We start from the raw sequence: 11,777 nt of genomic DNA on the forward strand, positions 1-11,777 counted from the left end.
TTGTTCTGCTTGGTCGGGGGGTTTGTTCTGCTTGGTCGGGGGTTTGTTCTGCTTGGTCGGGGGGTTTGTTCTGCTTGGTCGGGGGATTTGTTCTGCTTGCATATATAGCTGAAAACTTTGAGACTCTTTACGAACTGACTTGACAACAAGATGCTACATCACCAGCTGTGATTATCTGGTATAAAAGCCTCATAGGGATCTTGCTCTTTGTCCTGAACTCTCTCTTTTTTGCAACTCCTGTGTCTGGCAAGTACCTACTCCCTTCTTTGTACCACGCTGGAACACCGTGCTGTGCTGCAGTCATCATTGTTGAATCCGACGCGGCTTCCCTCATTCGTGCAGTAGGAAATTCACTAATTAATGACTGTATGTCAGCTGTGGCTCCCAGCCGCTCTTTACCCTGCCCTGTTGTACTTGCACATCCACATTCCTTCCCTCTCAACTGCCTGTCTCCACAGTGGAAGCTGGACACTCTGAACATTCTAAAACTGATTTTAAGTCTAACAGGATGAGAATGTCCTACCAGGCTACCTGAGAACTTGATCCATAAACTTCACTGGTCACATATCCCCACTCTTTCAGAAATTCCTTATATTTTATGGTAAAAATTGTTGTTATAGGGTTAAGTGCTGCTAGGAAGGTCATGCCGCAAGGAGAGCAAACAGCCCTCGTGTCCTGGGCACGTCCTGATTTTTTCCGCTTCAATTGGTGCCACTATTGTTTTTATCAAGACCTGAAATTATTCTGTAATTTCCTTCCAGCACCAAAGATGCCATATTTTGAAATATTTTTATCTTTTAAAGTGCATTTCATTCAGTAATATTTTTGTTTTTATTAATCAGATCTATCAATCAAAATTCATGATCAGGGTGAGACAGCCATTTGTTACTACACATGGCTGATAAACTTGCAGCCAGAAGCAAACAGTTTTGCGGTTTTTCTTAGCCTGGGCTGCTTTAGGGAGTGTAAATTTATGAATCTCAGTTTCACTGTTTGCAAGTGTCTATAAGAGCTCTGTTATGGACTGCAGGTTTTGGTTCCCCCATCCTGCCCCTCTTCCACATGTCAGAGCTCTGACCCCCCAGGGAAATGGTGTTTGGAGCTAGGGCCCTTGGGAGGTAATTAACTTTAGATGAGATCATGAGGGTGGGCCCCTCATGATGGGATTAGTGGCCTTCTAAAGAGAGGAAGAGAGAGAGATCTTTCTCCAAACATGTGCATCAAGGAAAAGCCATATAAGAACATAGCAGCAAGAAGGCAGCATTCTGCAAATTAGGAAGAGGGCCCGTACCAGAACCCCACGGTGCTGGCAGCCTGACCTCAGCCCTCCAGACTGCAGAACTGTGAGAAATAAGTATCTGTTGTTTAGGCCACATAGTCTGTGGTATTTTGTTACAGCAGCCCTAGTTCTCTAAGAGGAGCCCACTCCATCCTCTTGCGATCTCCTTGCACCCTTAGGATTGAGAACCTTCAACATGTGAACCACTACAGCAGAACAAGACCCTTGAAACAGGTTTGTGATTGTAATTCCTGAATGCTGACCGTGATGTGTGAATTACAATATGTGGCTTTCATTAATTCAACATTGGTTTGAGCTATTCTATTCAATTATATTATCAGTCACCATAGATTAGTTATTCTGTGGGCTCAGGAAAATATGCTAAATATTTTATTTGTGTTGGAAATAAATGTTGTTTAAGACAAAGTATTTGTAAATGCTCTCCTCTTTTCTGTAGGATTTTTTTTCTTTTGGATACAAATACAATTAAAGCTCATTGAGAACCTGCCTGATGGATGCTTCTATGCCTTGTTTCTAACAGTTCCCCAACACTTGAAGGAACTGAGCATTAAAGAAGATATTTGTCTAGGGCCACTCAACTGGCTGGTGGTAGAGCCCAGATTTGCCTTCTAGGTTTTATGCCTCCAAAGCTCCTGAACTTCAAAGTAGATTTCACAGTCACTTTAGCAAATAGTCTGACACACATTCTTCCCAAAATTAGATTTACTGCTCAAGTCAATTGGAGTCTTTAAAAAGTTACTCATATTTTCATGGCCTTGGCTCAGATAAATGCAGTCCTAGTGAAGCTGAAGGCCTGGGTCACCGAGGTATTGGCCCTTGAGTCAGCCCATTCATCGTGGTCACCACCTAAGGTGAATGAGTTGTCATGCAAGGAGAATGAGGAGAGTGGAAAGGGTTCTTACACTTACCCATGAAGAACTGGGGAGATTCTGTCTGGAGAGGAGAGAAAAGAACCCATGCCTTTTCGGCAGGAATAGATACCTCGTCATCTGACATTTAAGTAACATTTCATGGCCAGGCACCATGGCTCACGCCTGTAATCCTAGCACTTTGGGAGGCTGAGTTGGGCAGACCACAAGGTCAAGAGATCAAGACCAGCCTGGCCAATATGGTGAAACCCCGTCTCTACTAAAAATATAAAAAGTAGCTGGGCAAGGTGGCAGGTGCCTGTAATCCCAGCTACTCGGGAGGCTTAGGCAGGAGAATCACTTGAACCCAGGAGGTGGAGGTTGCAGTGAGCTGATCTGGCGCCACTGCACTCCAGCCTGGCATCAGAGCAAGACTCCATCTAAAAAAAAAAAAAAAAAAAAGTAATATTTCATTAAGGTTTGGCAGTGATTTTACTAACCATATCCTTTAACCCCACACACACACACAAACACAACACACACATATAAGACAGACTTCTGGCTCTGCCACTTTCTAGCTGTCTGACGTCTGTTTCAGTTTTCCCATCTGCAAATTGGGGCTTAATAATAGTACCTAATTTTTAGAGTTCTTATAGAGATTATTTATGTTTATACAGGTAAGTCCCTTAGAAAGGTTCCTGACACAATAATGTCGGATATTATGACAGTAATTATTATTTTCAGACTGTGTGTTGTGATGTCTATAAATAAACATGACAATAGAAATACATCCTCCTGACTTTTATTTGAGCTGGCCCATATTGCAATATATCATGTCCATTTACCCTTCCGTTCCCTTTGTAATCACCACTTCCCAAAATAATGATTCTTTCTCATTTGAGGCATCTCTCAGAAAACACTGGAATGAGATTTGAAATCACAGCCAACACGCCCCCAAAGACATAAGTTAAAAACTTATTGATCCAATCCAGTGAACAAAATAGAGACTACTGAAATCAAAGATGATGCAAAGATAAATGTGAAGGTCATATTAACACAAGGAAGTGTTGCCAAGGTGGGAAATAAATATCAACCAAAAAATGACAACAGTCTGGAAAAATGCGAACTAGAAAATCTGGAGGGAAGGAAGTGCTGAAATATAAACCAGGAATATGCTTCAAAAAAAGTCTGAGAGATAAAATACAAAATAAGCTTGAAATAAAGCAAAAAATGTGTATTCTTAAGAACTGCCATGAAGGAGACGTGAATGCCTTATCTTATAAGCTTCTTAAAGGCATTGAATTTGCTTGGTCTTTAACAGATATATAAATGTCATATAATATCAACTTGTTTTTAACTATCTGGTTGAGGTATGACAGTAGGAATAAGTGTTAGCACCATTAATCTGTTTTTAATTCTGTTTTCAAATCTAGTACGTGAGTGTGCAGGTTAGTGAACAGCTGGGTACTGGTGTACTGACTATACCACTTTTTCCTACATGTTTTCATCCAGTTAAGCAATAGTTGGGGAATCTAGCAGAATTCAAGTCATCAGCTTTATGACTTGTAAATGGAGTTAGAGCATTCGATTTTGGTCTGCAGACTGCCCACTCCCCCTTTTAAATTAGATTCACTCTCCTAGTCCCAGGCACAACTGTCCATGTACTGTCTTTGCAGATGGCTTCCATTTCTTGAGCTAAGACTATCGCTTTAATCCTGGAGTATAAGAAACATAGTAAAACATGTCAACATGGGAAAACATAGTAAGGAGATCATGAATCTTGGTAGTCAGACAGACCAGAATTCATATCTGGCTTTGCTGCTTATCAGTTTTCTCATCCTGAGGAAGTTATTTAAATTCTTCAGACTTCCAATTACTCTTCTTTAATGTGGGGGTAATAAGCTTGCCCCAGATGGAAATGTCAGAATCCAAAATCCACAATGTAAGCATATAAATTTGTTACTTAACTAGATCAATTTCTGATGTTAAACTTTTGTTTGGGGAACGCATCTTCACTTTAAACTGGAGGCAAACTATTCACTGGAATAGTCTCTTTCCTCCAAATTACTTTTCAGAGAACTTTCATTCTTCCTCTCTTCCTTCCTTCCTTCCTTCCTTTCTTTCCTTCCTTTTTTCTTTTTCTTTCTTTATCCCTTCCTTTTTCCCTTCTTACTCTCTTTCTTTCCTTCCTCCCTCACTCTCTTTTTCCTTCCTTTCTTCCTTTGGAAAAAGAAAAGAAAGAAAGAAAGTTCTAGTTTGACAGGGCCGGTAGAACACAGGCTTCGTCCCGTTGAAGGCCTCTACCCACCGTGTGGTGGTGTCACATACCGTTTCTACCTCTTACAGTTGTCAAGGGTGTCTTAGTGCAGAGGAGGGACGCTGCCCTGAGTCCTTAGTATCCGTGTTACGGTTCAGTCAGGTGTTGACTCATCTCACACAGCCCCTTCCTGGTCCACAGCTTTGGCGGATTCTTTGCCACGTTGGGGACAAGATCTTTTTGAAACTGCCCCTACTTCCCTCTGTCAACTGCTCTTTGAATCCACACTCACCTGGAGGCTCACAGCCTCCAGGAAGCAATGCCAGAAATATGGGACTGCATTTCCCCTGATGCAGGATCTCAAAATATATATTCTCTTCTGTTACTCTTCAACCATTGACGATGCTTTTTTTTCTAATTTGTGGTGGGAGAACAGCTCCTTTCTCCTATTTGCAGCTCCAAGATACTCTTCTTTGGTGAGCTAATTCTCTTGTACATTTCTTCTGCTTCATCTGAAAAGTCTTTAATTTCTGCAAAGAACTTAGACTTTTCATCCTGCCCCCTCCTAAGGCATTGTGGCATCTTCTTGACTGAAAGAAACAGACAGGTTAAAATGTATGCATGTGGGGTAGGGGTTGGAGGAGAAGAACAAAACAAAGCAAAACTTACATGCACAAGTTAATATCTGAGTACAGTACCCAGTTATAGCACCTGCGTGCCGTTGATTGGAGATAAATGTACCCTGTCTATAGGACATTAATAACATAAGGTATATTCTATTAGAAATAACCCATGTAAGTGATGGATCATTTTTGTTGAATAATGTGAAAATCATTACAGTGAAAATAGAAGACTTCATAGCTACAGCTGTGTTTGTGTATGTTTATCCTTCATGTCTGTGTATATATTTAGAATATTTAAAACAAATTCAATTTACTAATGGTTTACTGCTTCCCATGCCCTGTTTGCTGTATACCTAGTATTGTGCTAAATATAATGGTAGATAGGAAGTAAGCTTAATACATGTAAAATTCTTTCAAAATTATATGGACTATGAAATTATTTATCAGAACAACTTTGACTTCACTCTTTAAAAAAGTCTCTCTGAAAACTTGACACTTTTGTCAAAAAGATTCCCATATACTACGACAACATAAGAGTAAACTTGCACTGATACAGCCTCAAAAATAAGGGGTCCTTCTACATGGCTTCAAGCTCCCAGTCAGATTTCCTTGCAGATGACTGACTACTCCAGAAGAACCTTAAGGAATTCTGGCAGGCCCAATAATGAAGGGTACCCTTCAAGCACTGAAGGAAGAAGAGGATCTCTAAAAAGGGACACTTTTCTAATGTGATTCACTGATCTATTTAGAAACCATGGCACAAATGAAATGATCATCAAGTGTTTGTGTTAGAAAACTGATAAACACAAATCATTGATGTTTTCACATTTTTTGTTTTTTTTGCTAAGAAAAAAGATTATAGAAAAATAGCAGGCAACCCTTGTTTGCCAATTAGACACAAAACAAAATCAAAATCCAATATTTATAGAAAGAACAATTAAGAAACTTTTGGCCAACTACAAGTTCAAAGAAAATAACAATAATCGTCGACAAAGTAGAAATAAGTCGTTTTGCTCTGAAAGACTATAGTTGAAAGAAGGTGACCATCTAGCCTAGAGATCTCATAGAAATTGTGGCAAACTACACTTACCTAAAAAGTGTTACAGTATTTCAAATTAGCTGCTCACAAAAACCAAAGTCAAGCTTCATTTTTATAAACTCCAGTCCTTCTGTCCAAGTTTTTTTGTGTTAACTGGATTCTACAGTCTTTTTTATAAAGGAAAACAACAACAACAAAACAAAAAAACATACTTAATGGATTAAGGTCGTAACTTGGGATGTAGTCATTTTAATATGTGGAACTTCTCTCATAATTCTTGATGAATGTTCTTTCAAACTTTACTTGTGTCATATTTCACAAATACTGATTGCAGACAGCAAATGTTGCTCAGGTCTTCACCAGTTGTTTTCTCAGAATCAATCCTTGTTTTAGTTGCCACTGTCAGACTTTGTAGTCACCCAAGAAAATTTTAGAGGAGAGCTAGAGCTTGTAGTTGGACATTTTCTTGGAAGCATCTATCTCTTATATAATTCAAGCCTTGCTTGAAACTAAATGTGGAGAAAACAAATTACAAAAATTCAGAAGGCATTAAAATTACAATGCTGGGGGCATTTTGTTACCATTAGGAGGACCATGGATCTCTCCTTCCTAACTATAACACCTGTGGATCGTTTCTCTGTGTGGACTTACCAGAGTCCAGTTTCTAACCCATAGGGTGGAGAATAAGGTACTTCATTACAAACCTCAAATGCAGTGTCAACATGCTGAGACCATTTCCCTGAGCACTTGTTCCCTACAGCATGAGAGAAAATGACCCCTTAATGTGTATTCAGTCAAAAAAATATATTTGTATTAGGAATATTTCTCTGAAACTTCTGTGCTGGGAATTAAACCTATATCTATATACGTGAAATAAACAAACTGCCCCGTGGCTGGTCTGCTCATTTCAGCTGTCTTCATGATCAATGTGGATTGTTGCACAATCGATTCAACCACAGCAATCAGCATTATTCATGCACTCCAGGAAATTTGGTGCAAGTAAAATTGCTGGGATGTTGGAAAGTGTGCTCAGTTGTTAGATATTTGATTTAAGGAACTTTGAAAAAATCACCGAGTTTTATTTTTTTAAACTCTCAATTTAATCTTTTTTGAGTCAAAATGTTGGATCCTTAGACTAAAACCTGAAGTTTGAGATAATCTCTTCTCTTCCACATCTCATTAATGATAATTTCTGTAAAATCTTAATAATTTATCGTGAGTCTTGTAGTGCTAAATATACACTTAAAACTCAGAGAAAAATTTCCATCGTAATTTCCGGAAGAGTAAAGCTTACATGTCTAGAAAAACAGTGTGTGTGGCTCACAGAAACTTAGATTAAAGTCCAGTAGCTTAAAAAAAAATACTCTTTGTAAAATTTTCCCTAGCGTGTATTATACGCAAAAATGTCAAATTTGGCAGCTTTTCTAGGTAGCTTTCCAATCATCAGTCCAGCAGCAACCTAAAAGGATTTAATAACTATTATATCCAGGTTTTTCAAAGACTCTTTGTAAGACAGTTTGATTTTTTTCTATATTGTAAATATCAAAGGGATTAACTTTCAAATAAGTCACTTTGTTTAGTAAAACCCAGCTACAAACAAGAGGCCGCAAAGCAAAGTATGCTGTACAGACATCATTATTGGCCACATAGTGAAATTCTACAATATTAAATGCCCCAAAGTAAATTGGATTCCAGGTGAATTTCTGTGATAATATTGAATGCATCTGCCACTGAAAAGAGAAATCTGTGGGTCTTCAGGTAAAATTGTTCACTAACTTAGGTAAATATAATTTGACTACCAATTGACAAAATTGTTCTGTTGGATATATAAAGACTATCCTCCAGGAAAGGTAAATATCTGCTAAAACTGAGAAGATTCTGATATGCCAAAACACCATGAATACCATGTGAGAGGCAGAGTCTGCTATGGAGATACCAGAATATCTATATTGCCCGTTCATTTCAAGTAGAAATCAGTTGTATTCCTCATGGAATACAAGGAATATATTCCTTTAAGGCAACAGTTGTTAAACTTCTTGGCCTCAGGATACCTTTTCACTTTAAAAATTATTGAGGGCTTCAGGAGTTTATATATGTGCCACCTATCTCTGTCAATATATAGTGTATTAAAATTTAAACAGATAAATTTTTTAAACACAAGAATACACAAGCACATGTGCCGTTGGCTGTCAGAGTGATCGCGTAGTCACTCTTCATGACATCTCTGGAGAACACTGCATGCCCGTGGGAGAATAACAGCAACAATGGCAAACATTGTCTCATTATTAAAATGCTTTGACCTCACCAAGGTCTTGAAACAGTATTGGGGAGCCCTAAACAGGTCTCAGGGACCACCAGAGTTTCACACATCATGTTACAAGAAATGCTGTTCCAAAGACTGTTTTTTCTCACTTGTAGAAACTGGATAATAATAATCACAATATTTGTTTATTACATGTATGTTGGGTAAATATAAATGATCATTATTGAGCAAAGTTCCTAATCTCTCCAAGCATGAGTTCCATAAGCTGTTAAATGGATATAACAATACCAGTTTTGCAGGGTTGTTGTGAAAATTAGTGTTGATGTGTGTTTAACCCAAAGTAGGCACTTACACATTACAAAATTTATCTAATTTAACTTCTTTCTAGTTATTAATTAATTATGAAGCCAAGCTATGAAAATGTATAATCACTAGGAAAGATTTTTCTTCTTATGCAATAATGATCAAATGAAGGGAACACATCAAGAACTGTCCCTGGCTATTGTTATTCCCATGCAAAATGTGCTGCTGAATGTTTTTTACTAGATACGTAAAGAAACGTGAAGAACATTTTTTCAAATTTAGTTCTGAAAAGGAATGGAATTTGTGGGGCATAATTAAACATGAATATAACATTTCACACAAGGTGATAACACTGGAATGAAGGAAGAACTAGGGCTTCGTGGAACATGGAGCATTTGTGGTGTATTTGAAGGGAGCAGAGATATTTGATGATATGACACTGGTAGGAGTTGAGTGAAGCACATTTTAAGAGAGAGAAATCTTCAAAGCTTGACTGTTGGTCACAAGTCAGGGTTGGAGGCACCTCCAAGCCCTGCAAATACTGGGTAAGGATGAACTGACAGCCACAGGATTGGATAGAAGTTGTGTTAGGCTCCCAAGTAATCTCCCCAGTCCCATGCAGTCATGGGAAATTGCTTCTCCTCATCCTGGCAGAAGCGAGGTTTGCTTTCTGCAGACTCTCATTCAGAGAAGCTGTGTGTGGGTATAAGGCACTGCCCCTGGGAGTGTCAGGTGCTGCTGAACACAGAGGGATGAAATTGGGGTCTCCATCCTGAAGAGGGACAGCCCTGTCCCTTGCACTTGAACCCTGAACACTGGCACCCTAGACAATATCATTCAGGCAAAAGAATAACTCAAAAGGAATGAAATTTGGAGACTGATTTTGGGAATCTACCAAGAAAATGACTGGCTCCTTAATCAGTGTATAGTGAGGCCTGTGAGTCAACAAGCTCGCCCAGGTACAGGGAGTTTCTGAGAAGTGTTCAGCATCTTGTTCTTCCATTTTACTAGTGACCGAAGAAATAAGGATTCCTATACATTTGAAAATAGCTTATCATATGTAAGACAGGGAGCAAACCTCCCCATACTCTGATAGCTAGCTGGGTAGCTAGATGATTGATGATAGGTAGGTAGGTAGGTAGGTAGACAGCTAGACAGATACATACATACAGATAGATACATACATAAATAGATACATAGATTACATGATAGGTAGATACATACAGATAGATATATACATACATAAAGATAGATGATAGATTGATAGATAGATGATAGATAGATAAATAGATGATAGACAGATAGATGATAGATAGATAGATAGATAGATAGATAGAGAGATAGATGGTAGACCAATAGATAAAAGTGCTGTGAAGTCAGACTGCTTGAGTTAAAACATTGTCCCTGCCCCCTTTGCTAATCGAATGACCTTGAATAAGTCACTTAAATCTTGAAGCCTCAATTTTCCTTATCTGTGACGTGAGGATAATAATAGTTCCTACCAAATAAAGGTGAAGATTACATGAAATAAAGCATTACATGCAGACTAAGCATCTAATACATATTTTCAAGATAATTGGCAAAAAAAAAAAGTGCAGGGTGTGCTTGAAAAACGGAGTTTTTCAGCTTAGTTGAATTACTCTGAACATAAAGTAGAAAGAGAGGATAGCGCCAGATGGCATTTTATTTTGACTATTACATACTAATATAACATTAGGCTATGTGAGAGAATTATTTACAGAGAAAAGTTTACTAACCTTTTCTTCACCTAAGAAAGTTCCCAAGAGGCACTGCCTCACACCTTCTGCCCCCAACAAGACAGTGACTCTTGAGTACACAGGGTGTGAAGAGCTCATAATACTCTAATATGTCTCTCTAAGTACATTTGGTTGTTCACTTTAAATTGGAAACACTCAGTAACTGCAAAGTTAATATGTGATTAAATAACAGCAACAGCAAAAAACCTCTTCTCCCTCTTGCCCAAATAGGGGCTCATAGCTCTTTCAGTGTACCTGGGGTCCCTTTCTAAGCTTCAGAAGGCTGGATATTGTGGCAATTAATTGTTTAAACACATTATGAAGGATTATGATGAGAGGAAAACATAAAACGTAATAAACCCTTGGTAACCAATTTGTTTCAATAGCAACTCTTCTGCCAAGCCAGCAGATTTTTCTAGGACAGAGCTCCCTTCGATACGCAGCTGAGAAAGATCAGGGGAACTGCCTTTAAATGGACCCCACTCGTCATTCCCTACACAGTTGCAGAAGGCTCACTACCTCCTTCCCATGGCCGGACTGAAAGAAAAGGTGTTATGTTTCTTTAACTCTTTGGAGCATAAAGGAGCTGTTTTTTCAGTAAGAATAATATTATAATCGAGTGTTGTGTTAAAAATAGCAACAAGGCACAAAGAAAACAGGTATTGACACCAAGAAAAATTAGCTAACACCACGTAATAGGAGAGATTTATTCATGAAAGGCTGAAGATTTTAGAAATTCTTTTCTTTCCTTAGCAGAATGTCATCATTGCAACAAAAATCATGGCAAGAGCAAGTGCAACGTTAGGTTCAATTGATCTCAAATCCTTCCTCACAGAAGTGTCGCAGGAAATTCGTTGTTCACCAATAGCTTGAGTCTTCCTAGGTTCCTAGACTCCTATGTCTCAGGTGGGTTTTTTTTGTTTTGTTTTGTTTTAATGTTTCTGAGAGGTGTTTTTTTGTTTTGTTTTGTTTGTTGTTGTTGTTGTTGTTGAGGCGGAACCCCAGGCTGGAGTGTAGTGACGTGATCTCGGCTCACTGCAACCTCCACCTCCCGGGTTCACACCATTCTCCTGCCTCATCCTCCTGAGTAGCTGGGACTACAGGCACCCGCCACCACGCCCGAATAATTTTTTGTATTTTTTTGTTTTTGTTTTTTCAGGAGAGACAAGGTTTCACCGTGTTAGCCAGGATGGTCTCGATCTCCTGACCTCGTGATCCACCCGCCACGGCCTCCCAAAGTACTGGGATTACAGGTGTGAGTCACTGAGCTTGGCCGAGAGGTGTTTTTTTAATTGGTGGCAGGGCTGGGGGGATCAGGGAGGGGAGGTTGCAGTGGCATTGGAGAAGACAATGCCTAGTGAATGATTAGTTACCACTACTAAGGGCC

Source organism: Chlorocebus sabaeus, chromosome 7, assembly GCF_047675955.1.
Source record: "Chlorocebus sabaeus isolate Y175 chromosome 7, mChlSab1.0.hap1, whole genome shotgun sequence".
In the NCBI taxonomy this organism is placed as follows: Eukaryota; Metazoa; Chordata; class Mammalia; order Primates; family Cercopithecidae; genus Chlorocebus; species Chlorocebus sabaeus.